The following is a 25785-nucleotide window of genomic DNA, read 5'->3' as shown; positions in this document are numbered from 1 at the left end:
CTAGCTACTCAGGATCCTAGCTACTGAGGATCAAGGTTCAAAGCCAGCCTGGGCGCAAAAGGACCTTTGACTCTTAACTCTAATTAACCTCTAGAAATGGGAAGTGGGGCTTGGCTCAAGAGTAGGGTGGTAGCCTTGAGTTGAAGAGCTCAAAAACACACCCAGGCTCAGGGGTAGGCCAGTAGCCTTGAGCTGAAGAGCTCAGGTACAGCACCCAGGCCAAGCTCAAGCCCCATGACTCACAAAAATAAAAATCTATGATATCTGCGATGCCTCATACAGCATCAGACATGTAATGTAGGTTCAAGAAACATTTCATGAATACGCAAGTTATTCTATTTGGGGTTATATCTTTTGCATATTTTCTTGACACTATGAATAAAGCTACAGATTATATTGATGCATGTCTATCACATGCACATATAATTTTACAGAACTCTGAAGAGCAAGAAGGAAAAGTTCACAAAGGAACCACATGGAGGTGTGGACAGAGCTGGACAAGACTCTTCTATCCCTGTTCAAGCAGTACTAAGAAGCAGCTTTCTAGGCATATAGTTGCCCTGGGTAGATCAAAGATGTATAGATTTCATCTTCTAATATATGTCCCCCATACAGTGACAAAGCCACAGGAAAGAGGCCATACAACGTTATTCTGCCAGACTTAGCATCTGTTTTATAACTAAGACAGTCACTGCTGCTTCCCCTCTTCTTTGGCAATGTAGAATATTCCCTTCTCATTATCTCTTGAAAGGCAAAGAACAAACCACATGAAATAACTTTATCTATATTCAAGAATCAAATACCAATGCAAATCTTGTTCTTCCTTAAAAGATGAGTTAAATGAAATAATATTGTGTGCAGTTCAAGGCTACTGGTGTTCAAATTGTGTTAACTTTCAGGAAGAGAAAATTTGGGAAGATGTCTTAGAGACAAAATACCATAAGAATATTAGCCAATGATGAATAGAAATTTTGATAAGCTTAAGAAGCCATTACTTGTTTTTCTCTCAACCTAAGTTTTTAGGAATAATAAAAATGTTGGGCTGGGAGCATAACCTAGTGGTAAGAGTGTTTGGCTAGCATGCACGAAGCCCTGGGTTCAATTCTTCAGTACCACATACACAGAAAAAGCCAGAAGTGGAGGTGTGGCTCAATTGGCAGAGTGCTAGCCTTGAGCAAAAAGTATCCAAGGACAGTGCCCAAGCCCAGGCCTGGAAAAAAAAAATGTTAGCAGTAAAGGGAGGGAGGGCGAGAGGGAGGGAATAGGAATAGAGGAAAAGAGAATAAACAAGGAAGGAGAGAAGAGGGAAGAGAGAGGAGGAGAAAGAGGGAAGGTAAAGGAGGGCTAGGGAGGACCGAGGGAGGGGAAGGGATGAAAGAAAAGAAGAAAAAAGTTTACTTTTATTAAAGTTCAATGTCAAGACCATGTTCTACAGAATCCATGTAGCACTTATCCAAGAGTTCTGTGTGTACTTTTGTGAAATTTTATTTTCTTCATTTTACATTGCACTTTTTTAAGTAAACAGACCATGTTTTTGGCCAACATTTCCCTTAGGGATTTATGCTAAGGACACCCAGTAATGATACATCAGGCAAGGCCCTCTCCAATCATAAATAACTCTACTGCCATCTGAGGTCAAAGTACAGAAATTGCAGGGGCAGGTCTTTTAAGTAAAAAATTCCTCTACTCGTAGATTTGCATAACAAAGACAGCTTCATATTTTCACAAAGAATATACTCTGACACTAATGCAAATGAGGAAATGTATTGGTTTTTTTAAACAAGCACAGAGAGCAGAAATCTAGTCTTAATAAAATTACCAATATAAAATTTCACATTGTTACACTGTTACAGTGTAAAATGCTGTGCTCTTTTTCTGCTTTGGCAGATAGATTTCCAGAGCTTTAAGCAAATCTTCAAACAATGAGCTCAATGATTTTATTAGTCAGGTTACCATGACAAGCCAGTATAAGAAACAGGTCTAAGCTGAGTAGGAACCTACAGCTCACATCACTGGCATAAGGATTGTAGTTCAAAGCCAGCCTAGCCAAAAAGTCCATCAGACTTTTATCTCCAATTAACTACCAAAACAAGGCAGAAGTACAGCTCTGGCTTAAGTAGTAGAGTGCTAGCCTTGAGCAAAAAAGCTCGGGGCCAGCACCTATGCCCTGAGTTTGAGCTCCAGGACTCTCCTGGGGCTCCCACTCCCCAAAAAAACAGAAAGAGACACAAAATGATAGTGACTCATTCAAGATAGATGTTTTTTTTTCACATAAAAAAACTAAAATCACAAAGAAAAATGTGCATATATTTTCTGAAATTGAGTAATTATTCACTGCCCTGGGTGTGCTAATAGCATGACAGTTATGTTTTAAGTCCTTTAATGTTAGAGAAAAGTGTGTAGAGTTGGGCAGTGAGGCAAACAAGGGCTGATATGATAGCTTCACAGTAACAGATATCTTGCTAATAACCAGCTTTCAGGCCCTGTCCATAGTATACAATCAAACAACCAAGGACAGACAATGCCCGTTTTTTCCCTTGAAGGACTTGATCAGAAACCTGTACAGGTTGCTTTCTCTACATCCACACTCACTACATTGCCCAATAGGTACACCAAATGGTCACATCTAAAGAGAAACTGGGAAATAGTGCCTTTAAGTGAGAGACCAAGTATGCAACTTGTTTTCCCAATGAAATCCTAATTACAAACATGAAAAGAAAAGGTAGTCTGGAGATATTTTCACTCTCTCATTTAACCTATTCTATGCTTTGAAACAGATAACTTCTTTGAATAAAGACTAGGAAATAGAGCTAGAGTAAAGTGAGATAAAAAGCTAGAACACCCAAAGGCCACACATGGCCCAGGATTTTATTTTCTTGTTTGGACAATTGGCACAAACTGAATATGATTTATAGGTCAAATAATTACATTGTATTAATATGAACTTCTGATCAATCATTATACTAGGATCATATAATAAAAGGTCCTTATATCTTAGAAAACATACCTAAGGAATGTACAAGTCAAAAACTATTATGTCTGCAACTTTGTCTTACACAGTCAAGTAGAAAGAGACAGACAGAGAGAAAGACACAGAGAGAGAACCAAACCGGTAAAATTTTAGCATTTAGAGAATTACACAGAGGGCATAAAAAAAAATTTGTGCTATTCTTGCACCTTTGAATGTTAAATCTGAACGTGTGTCAAAACAAAAAGTTAAAAGCAGGACTACCTTAATTCTGACTTAAATTAACTTGTTAGACTCTTTCAATTGTGTTTCATTTACGGTATAGTCATTATATAACCTTAGTTGACCTCAAATTTTAGAGGTGTATAAATGCATGTGCATGCGCGCGCGCGCGCGCGCGTGCGTGCGTGCGTGCGTGCGTGCGTGTGTGTGTGTGTGTGTGTGTGTGTGTGCTGTTCCTGAGGCTTGAACTTAGGGTCTGGTCATTGTTCCTGATAATTGGTTTTTTTGTTTGTGTTTTTGTTTTTTTGTCAGTCGTGGGGCTTGAACTCTGGGCATAGGTGCCATTCTTTTTTTTGTTTGTTTGTTAGTATCAGGCCTTGAACTCATGGCTATCACTCAGATTTTCTTGCTCGTGGCTGACATGCTAGCATTTCATCCACCTCTCTTGTCCAGCATTTTTTGTTTGTTTGGAGATGAACTTTTCTGCCCAGATTGGCTTTGAACCTCTATACTGCAGGTCTCAGTCTCTCAAGTAGCCAGGATTACAGGCAAGAGACATTCCAGTAGCTCATGAAACTTTGACAGTAAGCAGCCCCTTGTTTGCAAGCAATCACTCATAAACAAGACCCTAGAGGGAAGTTTGTTGGGGAAGTTGATTGGGGATTGTATGTACAGCTTTTCTCAAAGGGGAACATGAACTTATTAAATGATTTTTAATTTATCAGCTAATAACAATGCCCTAAATTTATAGCTTCTGCCTGTAAATTTGAAAAAAAAATGTGTTCTTACTCCCATAACCTGTGATGTGACGCTTTTCTTTTTTTTCTAAGAGAGATGTTGAGATTCTTTAAACATTTAGAATGTTTGTCTGCTTGGTTGGTTTTTTACTGGAAAGACTTCACCCTTCGCTAATGAGAAAAGAAGGTATTTCCTTCTCGGTTGTCTCCTGAGACTGACAAGCAACTAGGTAGATTGAAATAAAAGCTAACATCATCACAGACTATAATCTATAAAAATCCCAAGCCATCTTGAAAGAACAAAGGGAAGGTTGTTGGTTCCAACCCTGAAGATGGCTTCTTGTAACTTAAAATACTACTATTCTGTTCTGATTGAATTCCTGATTCTTACACGGCCTTGCAGCCACTACGCAGAAGCAACACTCGCCTTGTACTGAAACTTTCTCAAGCCAGGGACTCAGGAGACAGCCATGGAAGGCTGAGCAGACTACCCACAGCTTCTCTGATCAGAAGTAAAACATTTGGACGAGGGGGGACGGCTATGGTTCTTCTCATGTCACAAAAACCTTGCTTGTGGACCCGTAGGTGGCCGTGATCCCTCCACAACCACTGATCAGATGAGGAAAACATCTGACTTCATGGCAGAACTGCATCCTGATCTTGACACCTCAAAGTGCCACAAGACTTACCCGAAGACTTCATTGAGAAAAAGCTTTTTGTTTTTTCTATCAGGGGAAATTGGTTGAAAACGGTGAAAGTTACTAGAACACTGACATTTTTTTTCTTTCCTGTTGGGTATGGGACTTGAAACCTGGGCCTGAGCACTGTCCCTGAGCACTTTAGCTATCCCTTGAGCCACAGGGCCACATCTGGTTTTCTGGTGGTTAACTGGAGATAAGAGTCTCACGGACTTCAGTGCCCGGGCTGGCTATGAACAGCAGTCCTCAGATCTCAGCCTCCTGAGTAGCCAGGATTACAGATGTGAGCCACCTCACCCAGCAACACGGACATTTCTGCTACTGAAGTCAATGAAGATAGAGAATTTTTCTTGGTCCCAATTGTCTTTTCCTTCTGCAGCGAAAATCGCCCTGATTCTCAATACATACTGAGAACTATATCTCGCTTCCTTTTGTCTCTACCTTATATCCCCAGAACCTAGAGGTAAAGAAGGGTGTGGTAATATCACCGTCACCCTTCTAAGCTCAGTTCCCCTAGACTGGCATGTTCTAATTCAGATGGAGAACCCCTCCTTGGTAAGTAGCAGCACAGCTGCTTTTTAGCCTGTGGTTTTCTCAGTCTCACAGGAAATTGACCTAGTGGGTGTTAAATGTCTGGTCCTCACAGTCAGCCTTAGGGTCAACGAGGCACTTATATCCCATGGGCACAGAGTCTACACCTCAAGCAAGGAACCCAGTAGCATAGCCTGAAGGAAAGACAGCTCAGAGGCCAAGGATTTATTTATCCTGGCTGGCCTCATTTACTATTTGTTCAGTGATCAATCGCTGATGAATCCCCAGAACCCTGATTTGAATCCCAACTCTGCCACTTATGCATGGTATGGCATTGAGAGAGACATTTTATTTCTTGTCCCCTGATTTACTCACCTACCCAAGGAAATTCCTTCATAGCATAGTCAGAATTCAGTGAGTTAATACACCTAGAAGATTCTGAATAGTTCTTAGCATTCAAAATAAGCATTTACTTTGCCATGATAGGCTCATCTTAATAAATGCTGTTTTTTTTAAATTGGTTTTTCTCACATCTACTAGGATCTGTAAGAATTGAATGAAAGACTTACTCATTTTAGCTACTGTTCCGGGCTATCCCAAATGGAACAAAAGCATAAATAGGAAGTGAAAAAGGCGTAAGTCTCAGTGTCAACTTTGCACCTCTGACACTGTTTGCCAACAACTGCCTTTCATGAAAGCCTGAAGACAATGGCCAAAGGCATAATACTCATCTCCACCTCTGAGGCCTTTCCTCTAGCCCTTCTGTCTCCTAGGCCACGTTCACCACTTACATTCTTTTTTTCTTTACTATCTATATAAGCTCTGCCTTCACAAGTAGCACCGCTTGAATTACTGGACTAAGATTTGTGACCCCTAGTTGGTGTGGAACGTGATTATTTAAACAGTTGAGCTGTTCACACCCTAAATGTCTGACCTCCTCACTTCCTCATAGACTGTATAGGGTCAAAGTGAGGTATGCTGAGAAGACATTCAACTGTGATGGACCGGTATTTGGAAAGAAAAAAAAGTATTTGCAAGATCTACAAGGGTTCTTGAAATAAATCACCACTGTCTTATGCTATGTTTTCCTATATAATGCAAAACCTGTATGCCAGAACTGAACAAACTGGTTTCCAGAAGCCCTGCCAGCATTCCCTTAGCACATGACCTGGGGGAAAGAAAATCATGGTGTTCCCATCTTTTACAATATACACAGAATACTTAAATTTGTCTCATTTGGGTGTTGTGAGAGTCCAGTAAAATAGCATATATGGAAATATTTGTAAAACATTTACATACATAAAATAGTATTATTTTATAGGTATATTGTATACACGGTAATTTGCTTATTTGAAATAGGGAAGGGAAGGGGAAAAACAAGATGACTGAGAGGGGGTGGGGGGAGGGAAAGTGGGAGAAAAACATGGGCAGGGATATCAATGTTCAAGAAGTAACGTATCTACTACCTGATGAATGTAATTGTAATCCCTCTGTACATCACCCTGACAATAAAATACAATAAAAAAAGAAAATATTTGGGAAACTTTTACATATATAAAATAGTGTTATTATTTGTGACATATCATGTGATTACTCTCAGAAAGGACAGTATGGAGAAAGTATCTAATAAAAAGTGCTAGGCTGGATTTCTAGCTTCAGGTTCACTACCTATCTACTCTGCTAGTTTGGGTAAATAATGTCTGCTTTCTGGTCTCCATTTCCATACCTATCAAATGAGCAGCTGAGACTACATCAGCTCCAAGTTCCCTCTCAATTCAATAGTCACTGAGTCCAAGTAAAACAAAGAAACAGACACTAATCAATGTAAAATGGATTTGTTTAAAGAAAAGATTCTAAAGCAATAATAAAAAAATGCAAAAGCCAGACATGGTTTATCGATTATGACACTCTTTCCCCAAACCCACGTCTGCCCTCATAGCCTGCTTTGTCATTAACAGCAAACAGTTCTTCAATGCATTGTTTTCAGAAACTTTTAAGACAACTGATTCATAAGGAATTCTATTAAATATGCTAATTATAGACATCTACCATCTATATGCATCTGTATGTCAGCAAGCATGTACTCATGGGTAAATGTATATACAAGCACAAAGGCCCACAAAGTCTAATTCTCATAAAGGTAAGATAAATAGCTTTAGTATATTCCTATCCTTATTTAAAGCTTCTTTTGATAAGTAAGAAAAATGAGAAATTGGAAGGATGACTTACAGAAAGGTCACTGAGTGATTTTCACAGGTCATGTCACCTATGCCTTGTGTTCCTTGTTCATCGTCTCTTGATATCAGCACTAAATTCCACCATACAGTCCCAATATTCATAAGTTGGTGTGTCTTTCCAAATTGGGATCTGTCTAGTAGTTCTGATTTGCTCAAAACACACTTAAAAGAACTCTGCCCAGATTTTACACACTGAAATCTCCTTTGCATGACATTTGTTGTTTTAGATTGACAGCTGTTAGCTTTCTTGCACATCAGCCATGTTCCTTGACTCCTGTGTACCACTCATTTGCTCCCAATTCTGTTGGAATTTCTTTTTAATTAAACTATAGACATTAATTCATCCTTCGGCTTGTTATTTTAATAGTACTTGGAACAATTAACCCATAATTGTTTTTATCACTAACAATTATTAAATAATAACGTGCATGTTCATTAACATAATAAGTCTCATTAATTGCATGCTGTCTCACAATAAGATTAACCTATGTAGATCAGACAGAAAACATAGGTTCGAGCAGAATCAGAGCATTTCTGGGCACATTTTCCTATAAAATCAGGCTTCAGAAGGTGGGAGTATAATGTTTAGGAGCAGAGGAGCTGAAATGTCAAAGGGATAGCAACATTAGAGCTGTAAATGATTTTTTAAAGGCAAATGTGTAAATTAGAAAGGATTTTAAGAATGATCTTAAAATCAAACTTGAGACTTGAGTCTGAAAGAAAGTTGTCTCTCTGTTTCTCTCACTGTATCTGCCCTGGAACACTGGTTTTCTGGGAACTCCTTGGGACAATGTCTAAGTCCACTCGATGCTATCACAAAATGTCTTCACCTGAGTAACTGATAAACAGTAGAATTTTGTTGATTACAGTTCAGGAAGCTGACAAGTCCAAATTCAAGATACCAGAAAACTGAGGTCTCCTAAGCTTTGGCTATCTTCTTCAAAGATGGTGCCTTCTTGCCCTGTCCTTATCTAGTAGCAGCAACAAGCCTCCTTCAAGCTCTCTTGTAGAAGAGTACTGAGCCTATTCATGAGGCTGATCGCTTTCTCAATGTCTCAGGGTTAATATTGCCACATTTGGCACTACGTTCCCACAGAAGAATCTTGGTGAGACACCAGATTTCAGATATAATAGATTTGCGTTATGCGTCCTGAAGCTTAAATTAGCTCCTTAGCTTTTTCTGTACTCACTGTGTTTGTGTGTGTGTGTGTGTGTGTGTGTGTGTGTGTGTGTGTGTGTGTTGTTTTTTTCTTGGCCAGTCCTGGAGATTGAACTCAGCGACTGGGCACTGTCATTGGACACTTCTTCCTCAAGGCTAGTGCTTTACCACTTGAGCCACAGCACCACTTCTGGCTTTTGCTGGGTATGTGGTATCAAGGGCTCAAACCCAGGGCTTCATGCATGCTAGGCAAGCAGTCTACCACTAGGCAACACTCCCAGCTCTGTAGTCACTCTTAACCTTTTCTTCCACCCTCTCACTTCTGTCCATTAATTTGCCAGGCTATTAACACTGTCGCAATCTCCACTTGCCTGTAATTTCTTCCTCAGTCCATCATATTTCCCTTTAAGGTTTCTGATCATCATTTTCCTGCCTCTTGGTATCTATACCAGCATAATAGCACTTCAGTATACTGTTTTGTCCAGGATTGAGGTGGCTAATTGTACTCCCTGCCCTTATTTAAGTCCTGAAACTTAGCTGTATTTTTAAGGCTCCTGAGCCTCTTAAGAAGCCACATACTGCGCTCTCCAGGATGGTAAGCTTGGAGTTAAATATTGGGCCATGACACCTCACCATTCCTTCTCAGAAGAGGTATTTCCTCAGGCAACCAGTAAAAAAAGAAAAATCTCAAACTCTTTCACACATACGTTTCAGGACACTCTCTAGATCATTCCAAAAATTATTTTATAAACCACCCACTGAGGATAAAACAGTGCTCTTGCTTTCCCCACAACATCAAACAGTAGATTGAACTGACATAGTACTATTTTCACATTTGGCATACATTTTGTGGGGCTTGAACTCAGGGCCTGAGCACTGTCCTTGGACTTTCTCAAGGCTAGAGCTCTATCGCTTGAGCCACAGCAACCCTTCCGGCTTTTTCTATGTATGTGGTATGGAGGAATCAAACCTGGGTCTTCATGCATGCTAGACAAGCATTCTACCACTAGGCCACACTCCCAGCCCCCCTTTTTTTTAATTTATTTTTTTACTTTTGTCGGTCATGGGGCTTGAACTCTGGGCCTGGGCACTGTCCCTGAGCTCTTCAGTCCTTCATACTTTTGATTTGCTCTTTTATTTCTTTGAATTTAGAAGTCATGGCTCTTTGGAGTTCTGCACTTAGGTCTTTCCCCTGGAATACTGTTGAATTTCTTCCACTATCGGTTGTTTGTTCTAATGCACACTCATGGTTCTTCACAGGTTCTTGCACTGTGTACACTGTGTGTGTATATGTGTATTTGTGTCTGTGTGTGAGCTCACATTCATTGGAACTTCACGTGAGGCAGTGGCATGTAACACCTGTTTGGAGCTTTACTCCTCTAGAAAGCATAGATATTTGCTGCTTCCAGTTATTGAAATGTACCACCAGCTTGGAATTACCTTAATATCCCACGGTCTTCACCTCTTTCACCTTGCATAAATCAGGCACTAAATCAGTAGGAGGTGCAATTGTGTTACGGATTCTCAGGGAAGATGTTTTCCTTATTTGTAATCAAAGATTAAGATACTAAATTTCCTTATAATCTCCCTCTGAATTTTTCTTAAGTCATACTTCCAGTAGGGGTGATGCCCTCCAGAAGTCCTGATGTTACTTGGGGTTGCTGGGGTGACGCGGGATTATAGTCAAATTCTCCCTTGGCCCCCAAACTTTGTCTCTGGTTCCCCCAACATGCTCTCTGAGATCAGATCCCCTTGGGTCAGCTGCAACGCCCTCCTGGCTGTGGGTGTGTCCTTCCACTTTGTGTGCCACCTCTGAAAATGCCCTTGCTTTCCAGTTCAGCCATGTGCTCAACAGTGGTCTAGTTCTACTTTATGATGTACTTTGCAGCAGCATTCCAGGATGTCCCCATTGTTCACTTTGTAGCAAAAAACATAAGACTTGCAGTTTGTAATCACTTCAGCAGATTCCTGTCCAAGGACTGCAGTAGAACTATTCAGTCATGGCACGGCAACAAAATATTCTGGGCTGCTCCTCCATTGACCCATTGAACCACTGAATCAATTCAGTACTCTAGACAAGGATCACAAACTTTTTCCTTAAAGTTCCAGATACTGAATTATTTTGACTCTCTAGCCCTCACAGTCTGCTACTATTCAAGTCTGCCATTGCAAAGCAAAAGCAGCCGTAGCTTCAGCTTAAACACATAAGCCCAGGTGTGTTCCCATAAAAATTTATTATTTTACACTGAAATTTGAATTTTCATATAATTGTCAACCAGTTAAAAACATAAAAAAGCAGACCAAGGATGTAGCTGAAATGGTAGAGCACTTGTATGGGACCCTGAGCTCCATCCCTAATACTACAAGTATTTTACTAATTAATTAAACAAATTAAAATTTAAAAAAATAAATGAAGCTGGGCACTGGTGGCTCACATCTATAATCCTAGCTACTCAGTAAACCCTGAGGTCTGAGGATCACAGTTTGAAGCCAGACCAGACAGGAAAGTTCATGAGACTCTTATCTCCAATTAGCCACCAAAAGGCCAAAGTAGAGATGTGGCTCAAGCAGAAGAACCCGTGCCTTGAGTTAAAAAATTGTAACAATAATCTCAGAGACAGTACCAGAAGCCCCAGAAATGGCATAAATAAGTAAATAAATAAAAATAAATACATTCGGTTAGAAATATAATCAGTGGCAGTCTATTTTCAAGATAACACATTTGAGCATAAATGGAATATTACCAGTAGCCTGTTTGCATAGTGACTTGCAGATGAGATTAATTTATGTATTAGAAACAAAGACAATCACAGATAGATCCAATTATGAGGGATCTGATTATCAAGAGGAAGAATGGACCACAATAAAATGAGAAAATGGTTCAAACTTATGTATGTGCTAGAAGTCTTTCCAACATACCCAGAAAAGCCTTCCTAATAACAAAAGAAAAGACAAAAGCCCGCTTCTAAAGTTCAACCAAGCTCATGCAGTACATATATTTGAATTATCCAATAGAAAATAATTAAACTTGGACATCCAAGAGAGGGTGTAAATGTTACGGTGCTTAACCAATGAGGAACTGAGGGAGGGATCTTATACACTATGGATAAATTACTTCTTATGGTTGCTCCTCACAGTATGTGTGCCCATCAGACGCCAGTCTGCAAAATCACCCTCCAAGTCTCATATATGCTGCACTTCTTGTCTCCAAGTCCATCCTTGGAGTTTGGATGAATGAGTGTGTTTCTCACACACTAGGCTCATAAGCTCTAGGCAACAGGATCACATTTCCCATGGGCTCTATAATTGGCAGACTCTACTTAAGACCCTTCTCAGTGAGGGGTTGCATGTCTGTAACATCTACAAAACTTGTTTGAATTTTAACTATACATCTATTATGTAAAAATAACTAGTGATAGTTGTAATCAGGGTTCCATGAAAATTAGCTCAATCTCTTCCAAATGCACTTCCCCCAATACGCTAACATCTTCCTACCACTTTTTTTTTTTTAAGATGGGGAATCAAGAGTTTGAATTCAGAATTTTCTCTTGGTAGGCAAGCGTGCTACCATTAGAGCCACAATTCTAGCTGTTTTTGCTTTTAGTTATTTTCAGATAGTGTCTTTTGTATTTCCCTGGTCTGACCTCAAGTTGTGCTCCTCTATCTATAAGCCGGAGGACAGAAGTAACTAAGATTATAGGTGTGTATCTCTACACCCATAGGTCCCACCTCTTAAAGGGCCTACTAACTCTTAAACTGGAAGTCAGGCTTCTCACACATGAACCTTTGTGGAACACATTTAATCCATATCTAAAGAACAGTATACCCCTACAGCTGCACTAAGGAGTAAACTACCAGAGAATTAAGTCATAGGAAGACACTAAAAGGAAATTGAATTGAATGTTTATCAAGCCTCTGGAGTGCAGAGAAATTCTTAAGCTTTAAAGCTTAGAAAAAGTCACAAAGAAAAGCTACATGGATTTAATGGCATTAAAACTGTAAACCTGTGGCTAATGAGATAAAGTAACTGAAAAGAGGAGGAAAATTGAGGAATACATTTGCATAGTGGAGGAATTACAACTAGTTGCCAAAACATGATAAATAAAGAATCTGAGTAGCAATAAAAGGAATGAAAGTTAATCTCCAATACTACTTGTGATCTATCCTTTAGAAAAAGGTTTCCATTTGTAAGAAAACACACACACACACATACACACACACGTGTGTGTGTGTATGCACACCACACACTGGCCAGCAAGAAGGGAAGCATACTTAATCACAGATTGAATATTTGTCATCTGGAATAGGAGAAAGTATAATATAGTTACTTAATAACTGATCACAGGGCCACTGAGCACTGTATTTACAAATGCCATAAAATAACATGGATAAACATTATAGTATAGTAGGTTAAAAGGACAGAATGTAAAATTGCATAAATACTATGGTTATGATTATATAAAACTTAAACCTATTCACAAAGGGGAAAAAGCATTTTTTAAAGTATATAAAACAATGGTAGGTCTTGGTTCTTTTGTTTCTGATTCTGTTTAATGAAACTGTATTATATGCACAGTTTTAAAAACAGCCTTGCAAAAAGAGATAACATCTTTTAAAATTGGAGTGGGGCTGACAAGTAGACAGGAAATGCTAATGTTTCAGGACTATATTTTGAAATTTTGCTATTAAAAATCTTTATTAAAACCAATAGTTCACTTAGCAAAATCCCAGAGCATGAAGCTGAGAATTAAGTATTACCTCTGCCTTGTGTTTTCTTTACACTTGTTCTATCATTAAGACTATAAAGTAAATAGCTACTGTTCTCACTGATAACTAAGTGAAGCCTAATTATGTGGTTTTAGTCTCAATTAAAATTTCTGAAAATGTGAAAGACTTTCTAATAGTCTCACAGATAACTTTAAATGCACAGCCTTCGACTGGGAACTGTTCAAGATTTCCTTAGCTTTCTGGAAATCTCCCTGTGTAGATTTTCAGAGTTTCAGATATTTCTGTGATACATTTACCCTTCTTTGTCTACTCTTGATTTATTTTCCCTGTTAGAGAACATCTAAATTCCACGACAACATTCAGTTCTTTTAGAAATGACAATGGTTTGCTAACCAAGCAGCCAACCAGTACTCAACACCAACCTTTTGTCAACTGTCAGGTTTCAAAGTTTCTAGGAAGAATTGGAAGAATCACTCCACGGACTCCCCCACCTCATCCTTCTTTTCTGAGGTGCTTTCCAATGTGTCTTCTAAAATGCAAGAGAACAGGAGAATCATCTCTTTACAAATGAAGAGCAGGATGGACTTTTCTTTGCTTCTGACTGTTTCTGAGACAAGGTCTCACTCGAAGCCTAGGCCAGCCTTGAACTCACCATCGTCCTTTCTTTGTTTCCCAAATACTGAGATTGCAAGTGTGCATCGCCATACCCTGCTTGAAGGGCACCATTTTTTAATAGGTGTATACACTGCCCATGGTTCTATCCTGCTGCCAGTACCAGGATAAAGAAGCTGTTTTTTCTCCTGCTAGCCAAAACAGAAACTGCCTTGAGTGCAAGCTGATAGACATCGTGTTACAGATTTCATGGGGCATCACAGTCAACCCTTCCTGGAGACCCCATTTTAGGGCTTTGCAAAGTGAAGGACCATCCATTACAGCTGGGCATTTATGCCTTCAAAATGCTCACTTCTTCGTATGAGACAATAAAATACTTCCTGCAGCAACAGCAGGTGAGAACAGAAAGTGTCTTAAATATCTGACCCCAAGTGCCAAAGATGCTTAACAATCTTTAAAGTTACTAACAATATTGTTTCCTCCCGTTACCAGGATGTTGTAAAATGTCCTAATTAGTCTTTATGATAATGCCGACACCTCTGCAGCACATAAAAAGGACTTTTAATTTTTAAAAGGACAACTCTGGTTGGTTTGATTTTTATCTCTAATTGGCCTATAATGTCTATCCCTCTGGCACAGCAGACAGGCAAACATTAATTTAACGAGCAACTCATACACCATGGGAGAGCGGAGAATACAGTGTAGAAAAGGAGGTTCCTGTATTCTGAACATGTAATTGGATCCATTCTCTTTTGCTTCCTGCAAGGTGCTAAACAAGCTTGTCCTGCTCAAAGAAGGGGTCCTCCTGAGGGCAGCTGTTCCTAAGGGCTTCTGAAGGCTCTACAACCAAGTCCCTACTACTGCACAACCAGGGTTCGGCAATCTAGGCCAGAGACTCAACCCAGCAAGAGTCCCAAGGGAGTCCCAGAATGAGTGGTATGATGGCTAGAGCAGAGCAACTGAGGCCAGGAAACCAGAAACGACTTACTCTCTGATTCACACCTAGTGACTCTGTGGTCTTAGATGGGTCACTCATCTTCTCAGAGTTTGCTTCCTCAGTGATGACAAAAACAATTAGCTAAAGCCCATGCCCAGCTTTCCCATGCCAAGATTTGTTAGTGAGCACAGTTCTGCCAACAGCAAAAGCCATGAGCTCAGCTTCCTGCCAGCTAGTAATACCCGGGTTGACTCAGGCCACTGAGAACCCTCAGCCCTTCAGCAACATCTAGTCTGACTCTAGATGCTGCCATAGTCCAGCTGCCACTGCCCTAACCAGGACATGCTAGACCAACTGCCAGCCAGAAGCCAAGGGAAGTTGGAAAAATTTGGGAAGTGATCTCTCTAACTTCTTTTGCCTAAAGAACTATATCGGGGCACAAAGCCTATGTACATCAGATCCTATTAAATAATATTTATCAAAAATGAATTCCAGGAATGGAAACAGAATGGCTTTTTTCTTCATTGCTATTTTTTTCTTTTCTTTTTGTCTGCTTTGTTTATCTGTCTTTGGAAGGGCTAGAGGGGGCACAGAAATGGAGGGACCGAGGGTAGACAAATGCACCAGTGGTACTCATTAGATACTATGTAGAAAATGAAACTATACAATTTGTTGGGTGGTATCAGGAGGAAAAAAAACTGGGAGAGAATGAGGGAAGGGTTGACATTGTCCAAAAAGAAATATACTCATTACCTGACTTATGTAACTATAACCTCCCCCCCGTAATCAACTTTATAATAACAATTTTTAAATAAATATATGAGGGATTTCAGGAGCTTTAGCCTCGTGGTATTAACTGTCTCACTCCTGAGTGGAAACTTCAACAGTCCATGTCTTTGAGTGAAAAGAGTATGATCTTTGCACCAAAGGGAGAGAAAAGTTTTTTTCTGGCCCCAAGATTTGGCTTTCCTGTCAGTCTTCTTGGTGTATGTGAGGATCAATGTGTTCCAGTCAGGATCGGGGGAGGCACGACAATTCCCGATGCAATGGGCACATGATGTGGGGAACATCAACATAATGACCCCACATGAATCCAGTTACTGACTAATGAGGCCAGGCTCCACTGGCTTTTCCCTCCCACCCCACCCCCTTTCAAATTTCATTCTCCTCAGTGAACTGCTGGCAAGGAGAGCAGGACCTTAATGGAATAACATTGCTGTTGAAAAGCTTTTTTCTTCCAAAACCAAGAAAGCCATGACAATCTTTTATTTATATTTCCAGTACTTCAAGTTGGAGTACTCTGGATAATGGTGCTGCCATTTCCCTAGCCACCCTCGCTCGTAACGGTGCCACCACCAGATATCACACACAGCTCATCAGCAAATCCAAGGAAGGGTGGAAACAAGCCCGTGGAAGTCGTTGACTTACTCACTGGTTACTCAAAGTAAAACACATTTCCCAAGCTTGATGTCCTGCCATTGTGAGACCAGGCCTCTGGTATGACTCACTGAGAATCTGTTAAATCAATCATGCTGTCGAACACATTAACACCACACACATACATATTTTTTAACTCCACCAGTATGATGGATTCTGAAACAAAACAAAGTGAAGAAACTTGAAGCCAAATTTTCACTTAAACCTCAATGAGGGCTCCACTCAACTTCATCTGTTCTTTACCATTGATACGGTATAGAACATTCATTCTCTCAGCCCAGACTCTAATTATTTACCAGGCACGAGGAGAAGAGGAGTATGCATTAAAGCAGTGGGCAGGTCTGAAGTTTGCTTTGTAACAACTTTGGATGATCCTCAGCTTAGTCTTTTCCTGCAAAGCTCTTTTCCTCCCTTTTCCAGGCCATCTGGTACCCATCAATCTTTGCTTCAAATTTACTTCCTTTTGTTCTATACAGGGTCGACTCTAATCATGACTTAAAAACAGAATTTAGGGTATGTTGATTTGACTTCCCCTCAGCCAATAGGTTTGAAGAGAAAAAAAAATATGTCTTATGTAGAAATGATGATATCTTATAATGGTAGAATCATTATCATATTCCACAAAAAGAAATCAAATTATGAGCTATTTGTGGAGTTATGAGGGAATTTTTAACTTATGTAAGACCAATTTGCATAACCATAATCCACTTATCTTTAAATCACCTTGGAGGGACGCCGCAGTGAATGGAATGCTAACTTCACGTCATGGCTCACAAGGGAGGGCATGGTACTCTGAGTAGATTGAAGCTTTGGAGAACCAGAGATCTCCATCCACTTCTCCATAGTCATATCTCTGATCCTGTTTCATTATGAGAGTCATAATGCATCCTATGTAGGATGTTTTGTGAAGATAAAAAAGATCAAAGATGCCAAGCACCTGTGCCTGTAGTCCTAATTGCTCTTGAAGCTGAGATCTGAGGATCACCGTTCAATGATAGTCCAGGCAGAAAGTCTATGAGACTCTTATTTCCAGTGAATCACACACACACACACACACACACACACACACACACACACACACACACGGAGCAGCTGTGGCTTCAGTGGTAGAACACTGACCTTAAGCTCAGGAACAGTGCCCAGACCCAAGACTAGCAAAAAGATCTAAGAAAACATGTAGAAAATATCTTTACAAAACAGAAGATAATTGGTAAATAATGCGATCATTGTTGCTGTTGTTGAAAGTAAAAGCATTCTCATCCAAGAGGATAATGATCTTATTTCAGAGCCAGGCTGTGAGATTTCCTTCTTCACCTTATGAAAATCTCACATTGAATTGATTTCTTTGTGCTCTCCTTTCCAGAACCAGGAAATGAACTAATCCACAAGGCCCCAAAAAAGTGTGCAGCTTCCATTGGCATGGCCATTGGAAGAGCTACAGAGGCAAATACCCACAGCATGGTACTAAAGTTCATCAGAAGTAGGACTGAAATTCATCCAGCACCATATTCAAACTTCTTTCACTCCTTCATTAATATCTGGCAGGTCCAAGCTCAGCCAAGGACCCCAGCCGGGTGCCCAAGATTCCAATCTCTGTGCACCCTCCCTCCACAGTCTATAGCATTCCCTGGGACCTTAACTTCCTTTGTACACAAGCACACACCTCTGAAATTTTTCAGAGACTCAGCTTTGCAGCTGCTAGAGTTTATCCGCAGCTAATCCTTCTGAATTAAAATCTGAGAGTCACTTGAAACAATTTGGACATAAAGTCATCTAGGGCTTCTAGAAACCCACTATCTGAAAAGTCTGTCAACCCACCACTGGCTTCTCATTCTTCAAGGTAGGGTTCAGGAAAGAAGTAATCACCTGTGATATAGAGTTATTACTGGCCCCAATCAAGAGCTGGGGCTACTTGTAAGGTCGGAAAAAGCTTTCAGTGTCACTCCAGTCTGTGATGCCTGCCTCACTTTCTGTGGGTACCATTGCAAGGGCAGCATCACACAGATGGGTACTCCCCCACTTGCCTGTCGTTACAACTGAGATTCTTCTACCACTCTAGGAGCATAACATGAGTCCTTTACTTGAACAATAGCGGTCGATAAAGTCAATGATTTTTTTACAGAGCAAGCTTTTATATAAAGCACATTTAAGTATGTACAAAAAGAATAAATAATATCTATCATCAGTGGCAGCTTTTGTTACCCAACTTAGCTTTATTCTTGGATTTGTTTAGAATTCTTTCCAAATCACACAGAATTATAATTACTTCAAACTTAAAGCCTCCCTGGGCTTGATCTGGATTTTAAGTCAGCTTAGAATCAAAAACCTATATTGCTTTTCCCAACTGCCAGCTGTGCTTGCTTCGGTCTAGGAAATCATGATTTTCCTCTTTTATAGCTATATTCTGAAATTATTTCTCATAACTTTCGGAAATGTTCCCTCAAGAGCTCTACTTCTGCATAATTTAAGTGAAAAGAAAACAAGAATGTTATGTCAGAAGTCTTCAAACCTTTCTGGGGATTTTTCCATCTGAAGAATGTTTTTCAGCGTCTTTCTTTAAAAGGAGCCAACCATTGGTATGTCATGTCTATAATCCTGGCAATAATCATGGTTTGAAGAAAAATCCATGAGGCACCATCTCCAAAATGACCAGCAAAAAGTCAAGGCAGAGGAGTGGGTCAAGTGAGAGTACCAGCCAAGCCAGTAAGCTCAAGGCCTGAGTTCAAATCCTAGTACTGGCACACACACACACACACACACACACACACACACACACACATGCGAGAGGGAAAAACACATTCCCAGCATCATCTTAGCCTCATCTTACTTTCACTTCTAATTCATCCTCACACATTTTGTTTTCTTTTCCACCTGAGCTCTTTAAGTATCTTTCTCAATAATGACAGTCTTTTTCTCAATAATATTTTCCATCTTGAAATCCTGAAGTTGTACAGTAAGAAATCCACTCTGAAATGGAAACATGGGACACACTACTGTAAGGTTCATGCAGAAGGCGCCTCCAGCTCCACCTAGTACCTAAGTTACCTAGGTAACTGGCACACCTGAAGGCAATTACCTTCAGGTAACTTCTCTGAGGTCCTGCCCCTTTCTCTGAGGTCACATCCTAGACCACTCTCTGTTCTCCTCCCCCCAACACACACACCTCTCATTGGATATAGGGAGGGTTCCAAGCTCTGAGGTCTTATTTGCATACAGAGTGGGCCACACCTTTTCCACCTGGCCACACCTTCTCCCCGCCCCTTCCCCAGATAAGCACTTTCTTTCCGCCTGGTGTCTCCATCACTCAGATCCGGGCTGCAGTTCCTTACTGCCTTTAGAGGACCGTGTGACGTCCTCTAAATCTAAACCTTACGATTACAATGCCTTCCCAATCCATTTCTTCCATTTCTATCCTCTGAAGAGTCCAAAATGTGGGGGTTGGAGGCATGGCTCAGGTGGTAGAGTGCCAGCCAATGAGCAAAAGCATGGCCTTAGACAGAAAAATAAAACGAAGGAAGGTAGGAGAAGGGGAAGGAAAACGTGAAATGACTCCAAGGGAGAAAGAGAGAGAGACTGAGACAAAGAGACAGAGTACCTGCAACACTCAGAAAGATAGCCTACCAAAGCTGCAAGCGTGAACACTAAGGCATCCTAATCCATGCATGGTAAGTAATCTGCTCTTCTTTGCCAAGTATTAAATTGGGCATATGACTCAACTGTAACCAGTGTGACTCAAAAAAAAATTTATTCAAGTGTTCCAAGTTCTGTTACTTCTATGGAGACGCGAGAAGAGGTGGACCCTCTTTCTCTTTGGATGAACTTCTGCTTCCTGGTTTAGTACTTTGAAGCCTGCTCATTAGCAACATGGGGATGAAATCAGCATGCAGAAGAAAATAGAAAAAGAGACATGAAGGTTAGTGCATGATGAAATGAACCTGGATCCTGACTGAGCTCTAGCTAGACTTTTCTTAAGTGAGGTAACAAGTCTTATTAAGCCTAGATTGCACAGGGAATGTTCTACTACAACCAAAAGCATCCCAACAGATATCAGTTCCCTCCACAAGTAGAATAGCTTAGCAAAGGTTTTATAATATAGTTTTAACATGGTTTCATGATCCTCCCCTTTCCTTGACCTATTACACAATTGATTGTCTAGCTCTTGTCATAATGTTATGGGATAATATACAAATTAACTGCTTACTTTGTATCAGACTCCTAATGTAATTATACTGCAGATTTGATACATAACATGGGTGGACTATTTGGGGACACAGGTCTGTCATAGAACTGGGGATGAGCCTTTTTAAAAAGCAAACGACATAGTTTGAATTTCCAGAGGCGGAAAAGGTCCCACAAGATAAAGTTAGAAACTACAGTAGTGATTTCCAAGGGGAGCAGACAAGGCAAGAGAAGTATTTCTTTTGAATGTTAGAGCTAGTGGTGAACAACTACATAAAAATTATAAAATATGAGGGAAAGAATGTTAATTTTGTTGGGATGTAGGACTCATGAAAAAATATCCAATGGAGAACTGGATTCAATAATAACTGTTTCCTATAGCTATATATTGTCCTGTTTGTGACTCATATCTGACCCTTTCTTAGTCTCAAATTTTTCTCACAAGGTTATCTTAAAATCAGGAATGGGACTTAAATTGTACTAGAGTATTATTTCAATCTTCTTAAGTGGTCTCACACACACACACACACACACACACACACACACACACACACACACACCACATACACACACTTAACATACTTCCACTTAACATTTGTGTAGAATTTATGATTTTTCTTCCCCACAGCCCAGTGATATAAGAATCTTTACTCTTCATTTTATCAGTGAATAAATGGAAGGGAAGAGAACTTAAAAGTTGTCCACTAGCAAATGAAAGAACTGAAAAAAAAAATCCAAGGTCTTCTAGCTCTTAAGTTCAAAGTTTCCACGTCACTCTGGCCCTCTTCTCCTCCCCATTCTTGTAGGCTGCAACAAATTTGAAGTTATGCTACTGATCAGCAGCAATTGGTTTGAAATAAGAAATCTTTGTATTCAAATATAAACATGAATATTTGAAAGTTGCTAATCTGGGCCAAATGTTGAGCTCAAGAAGATTGCCAATCTCTTTTGTGTGCCCAAATTCCCTTAAATCATTTGTTCTCATATAACATCCAGCTTAAGATGTAATACACAATACACATATAGTGTTTCCCATGTACAATGTCTTCCAGCTTCTAATTCACTTTAGGCCATCAAAGGAGAACATAAAACAACTCCAGAGCTCTAGACTTCTTCGGCAATTACCTTGTGGAGAGGGAAAGGAAAGAGTGGGAAGAGCTTTTACAATTGAGAAAATCCAGATTTCTTATTAGTCATGGTCTAAAAATGACAACCCCCTGCCTATCCAGCAGGCTTCTCTCCACCCCACCCCTTACCCACAAACTGCAGCTGGCAGAGCCTTCTGCAGAACACATTTTTCAGCCTGGCAAGACATCTACAGACCTGAGCAGGGAATCCATGTTTTGTTTTGTTTTGTTTTGTTTTTTTATTTTTTGTATAAGTTGGATTGGTTCTCCTGGCCTTCAGGGCAGCATACCACCCAAGAGGTATAGAAATGAATCACAGGAACATATCCAGCTGCAGTTCCAGCCCTTAGCCACAGGCACCTGGCCACCCATGGCCCACCAAGAAATGGAGCCAACATCAAGGTCTCTTCACACATGAGCCACCTTCCCCTCCCCCCCAAGACCTCCTCAGGGAGCATCACAAGGTTGCCCTGAACTCCTCCATATTCACCAAGCCCAGTAGCCTTGTTTATCCAACCCGACCACAGTCAAGAAAGTCTGGAGAGTTGATCAGAGTGACTCTCACATCAGAGCTGGCAGAAGGCAGAAGAGCTACTGCTTAGAGCTCCAAAGGAAAGGAGTGTGTGCTCTCTGAGATGTAGGAAGACTTTTCTTGCCCCCAGATACCTTTTATTTTTTTCAAGGACTGTAGTTCAGCTAGGTGACTATAAGAGAAAATCTAAGCATGATCCCTCTTATTCTGTCTCTTTCTTGTCACTCTGATTTCTCATACTGCCCCATATTACAAACCACTTCCCTTAACAAGAAAGTAATGTTCTAGTTCTTTCTGCAGCCCCCTTCTCTGCCCTTCATGTGCCCCACACCAAGGCATTTCCCTTTAGGCATATAATAATGATTGCTCATGAATTGAAACCCCCTACAGAGGCCTGGGCTGCAGATGCAAATAGCTCAGAGCAACATGGTTAAAACCTTTTAATACCCTTTTCCCAGGAGGACAGATACATTACATCCAATCAAGGTACTAAGCCTCAGTTCCACGTAGAACTCCCAAAGAACTGGTTTGAGTTTACATTTTCACTTCTTTGGTATCATAAGTTGGGATCCTTAGAAAGAGATTCTAAGGCCAGGCACAGGCGTGGTGGCTCATCCCCATAATCCTAGCTACCCAGGAGGCTGAGATCTGAGGATCAAGGTTCAATGCTAGCCGGGACACAAAAGGACTTGAGACTCCTATCTCCAAATAACCTCCAGAAAACAGGAAGTGGGGCTTGGCTCAAGGGTAGGGCAGTAGCCTTGAGCTACCCTTGAGCTGAAGCAATCAGGGACAATGCCCAGGCCCAGAGTTAGGGTGGTAGCCTTGAGCTGAAGAGCTCAGGGACAGTGCCTAGGCCAAGCTGAAGTCCCATGATCCACAAAAAGAAAGAAAGAAAGAAAGGAACGAAAGAAAGAAAGAAGGAAAGAAAGAAAGAAAGAAAGAAAGAAAGAAAGAAAGAAAGAAAGAAAGAAAGAAAGAAATTCCAAGATGGAAAGCTGCCTGCTGAAGGTTTATTTGTGCTGGCTCATTACATCTTCACTTTGAAAGCAGAATTGTGCTACAGTTTGGGTCTTACATTTCTTACCTAAGAGGAAAGGTTCAAAAGGTCGAGAGAGATAGGCATGTTAGAGTAGATCTATTCTATAAGTTGAAAGCCCACCAGCTGACTATCTCGTAAGTAAGAAACACAGTCACCAAACCCCAAAGAATGCACTTGTTACTGGGTTCTTGTTGGTACATATGGGCTGGTTTAGGCAAAGATCTATAGACTGCACACATTTGAGCCCATATTTTTCCCAATGGCATTTCCATACTCAACCTAATGTGTAATTATAATGGAACTGATGTTTTTTTCATTAACAGAAACCTTAATAGATTTGGGAAGATTAGTGATCCGTATATCACAGGGTATTTTGCATAGATCACCAGGTCAGAACCAAGCCAGCAGATAAGCATCAAAAGGTTTGCTGGTCCTCAGCTAGTAAGTAGCCACTTCACCTTTTTCAGCAAGTCACTTAATTTCTTCAGGGCTCATTTCTCTCTACATAAGATTAGAGACAGTGGTAAAAAGAATCTTGGACCATGATTGGCCAGGAATTCGCATCTGCCAGGTTCCTATGTGATTTCTGGCACTTCATTGTTCCAGGCTTCAATTTACATCCTTTTAGCAAAGGACAGGCTATGATCTCTCTGTGAGTCCTCTTATTTCCAATGCTCAACATTTTTTCCATGTCCCCTACACTGTAGTGGACAATGAATCAAATCTCCCTAGAAAAAATGGAGCTGATTTTGACAACTTTTTTGTGAAAAGTTCCAGGTGTAAAGAAAATCAGCTTGTAAAACAGATGACTGAGCATTTCCTAAAATAAACATTTGCCAAAGCTAAGTTAGACAGAGAAATGCCTGGAGTTATGAACTTCAAATGCAGCATTAAAACTCTTAATGGACTTGGACATTCATTTGGAGATTAATATCCCCACGGATTCTATTTTCTACTCCAAATTCAATGCAAATGCTATTTTTACCAGCACACTTATTATATTCATTGAATGGCATGAAGGCATCTTGTAGAGTTACACAGAAATGTCTTGAGGTTGCTTTCAGAAACTGCTATTTTTATTCTGTAAAGTTAATTGAACCTGCTGCTATATATCTAATTTATGTAAAGCACAAAGACAGCAAGTTGCTAAACAAAAGTGTATTTGGTGCATCACATTAGGTTTTGCTCCCCCTAATGGAATATAGACTATCAAAATGATCTTTTGCCCCTAAATGTATTGGCTGATTTTTTTTATTTATAGTTGCATATTACACATATTTAGAACTCTGTGAGCTGATGAATATGGTAGGATGTAGCAATTTTCTCTGCAAGCATTAGCAGATAAAGTTTTTTGAGTCAATATTTTGGTAATTTAAGCATTGATAACAAGCTCTTGAATATATTAATGATGATCCATTTCCCCACATATCATTATCTGGATCAATTTGTCTATTCCCTCTTTATATAGATCTAACTGGCTCGACTTCCACTCACAGATGTAAAGTGCCATCAGCACACATTACATTTTAGTACTTATTGCATCAAATATTGATTTTTAATTTTTTTGTCAAACAGAATGTGTATGCTCATTTTGTGCTACCAGAATACACCTACATACACATTCTGGATGGGAGCCATGCTATTACATAACAATTTCCCTGAAATATTAGAACTTTTCAAAATTATTCTTTGTTTCAAGTAACAGAAGTGTGGCTTGCTTTAATCAAAAGGGGACAAAAGGTTAGTTTAATTATGCAGAATCAAAAGGAAGTGGAATTAGCAGAACCCAGAAAGCCAAGGAGCTGAGGAGTCCTCTGGCGGAAGGCAAGAGGGAGATGACATGTGCCGGGTCTTCACTGTGTGACTGGATTGTCTGCACAGTTTCAAGATGTCTTCTTACTGACTCCTTAAAACAGCATAGGAGGTCAATACCACTATCTCCACCATGCTTAAGACAAGGAACTTCAAAGTGGGGAGGGCAGATAAGTAACATGCCCAAAGTTACAGATCAATGACCTGTAGAGCTGAGCCTCCCAGCTACCATTGCATGCTGCATTCTTTATAAAGCATGGTCACAAAGTAACTTTGTCATTCTCTATGTTTCACCATTTCAGATTTCGGGGATTCATGAAAGGGAAACTCCATGAGAGACAAAAGCAGAAGCACAATACTGTGGCCTAAGAAGATAATCCCCATAGATCCCAAGATTATTGCAGAGAAAGAAATGTCTTCAGAAAGTCTGGTATCTCAAACGCAGGCATCCACAACATAATGACATTGCAGTCATCAGTAGACCACTTACAAAACAGAAGTCCAGGATCTGGGTGCTGATGTCTCATATCTATAATCCTAGCTACTCAGGAGGCTGAGATCTAAGGATTGCCACTGCAAGGCATCCCAGGCAAGAACTTTTAGCATCAGTTAACCACCAAAAAGCTACAAGCAAATCTGTAGCTCAAGGATTAGAGCACCAGTCTTGAGAAAAGAGCTAAGGATCAGTACCCAGGGCCTTAGTTCAAGTCCTCATACAAGCATAAATGAACAATAAGAGTGACAGAGAAGTTAAAATATTCCTACCACCTAAAGATGTGTGAGTCATTATAACACCATAGCTAAGTGCATTATCCATGTGTTTGTGG

General features: G+C 40.2%; 1 long non-coding RNA gene across 1 annotated transcript in view; it reads right to left on the bottom strand.

Annotated features, from left to right (window-relative positions):
- LOC150048827 (uncharacterized) overlaps window positions 1-19963 on the bottom strand; it is a 103356-nt gene extending 83393 nt beyond the window's left edge. The window contains exon 1 of the long non-coding RNA XR_016539151.1: window positions 19862-19963. This is a non-coding gene — a long non-coding RNA (uncharacterized LOC150048827). The remainder of the gene's footprint in view (window positions 1-19861) is intronic.
- Between the last annotated feature and the right edge of the window lie 5822 nt (window positions 19964-25785).

This window comes from Megascapheus bottae, chromosome 21 (assembly GCF_031878675.1).
Source record: "Megascapheus bottae isolate mThoBot1 chromosome 21, mThoBot2.hap1, whole genome shotgun sequence".
Classification (NCBI taxonomy): Eukaryota; Metazoa; Chordata; class Mammalia; order Rodentia; family Geomyidae; genus Megascapheus; species Megascapheus bottae.
Note: the sequence above shows the minus strand (reverse complement) of the source record. Positions and strands in the feature narration are given on the sequence as shown.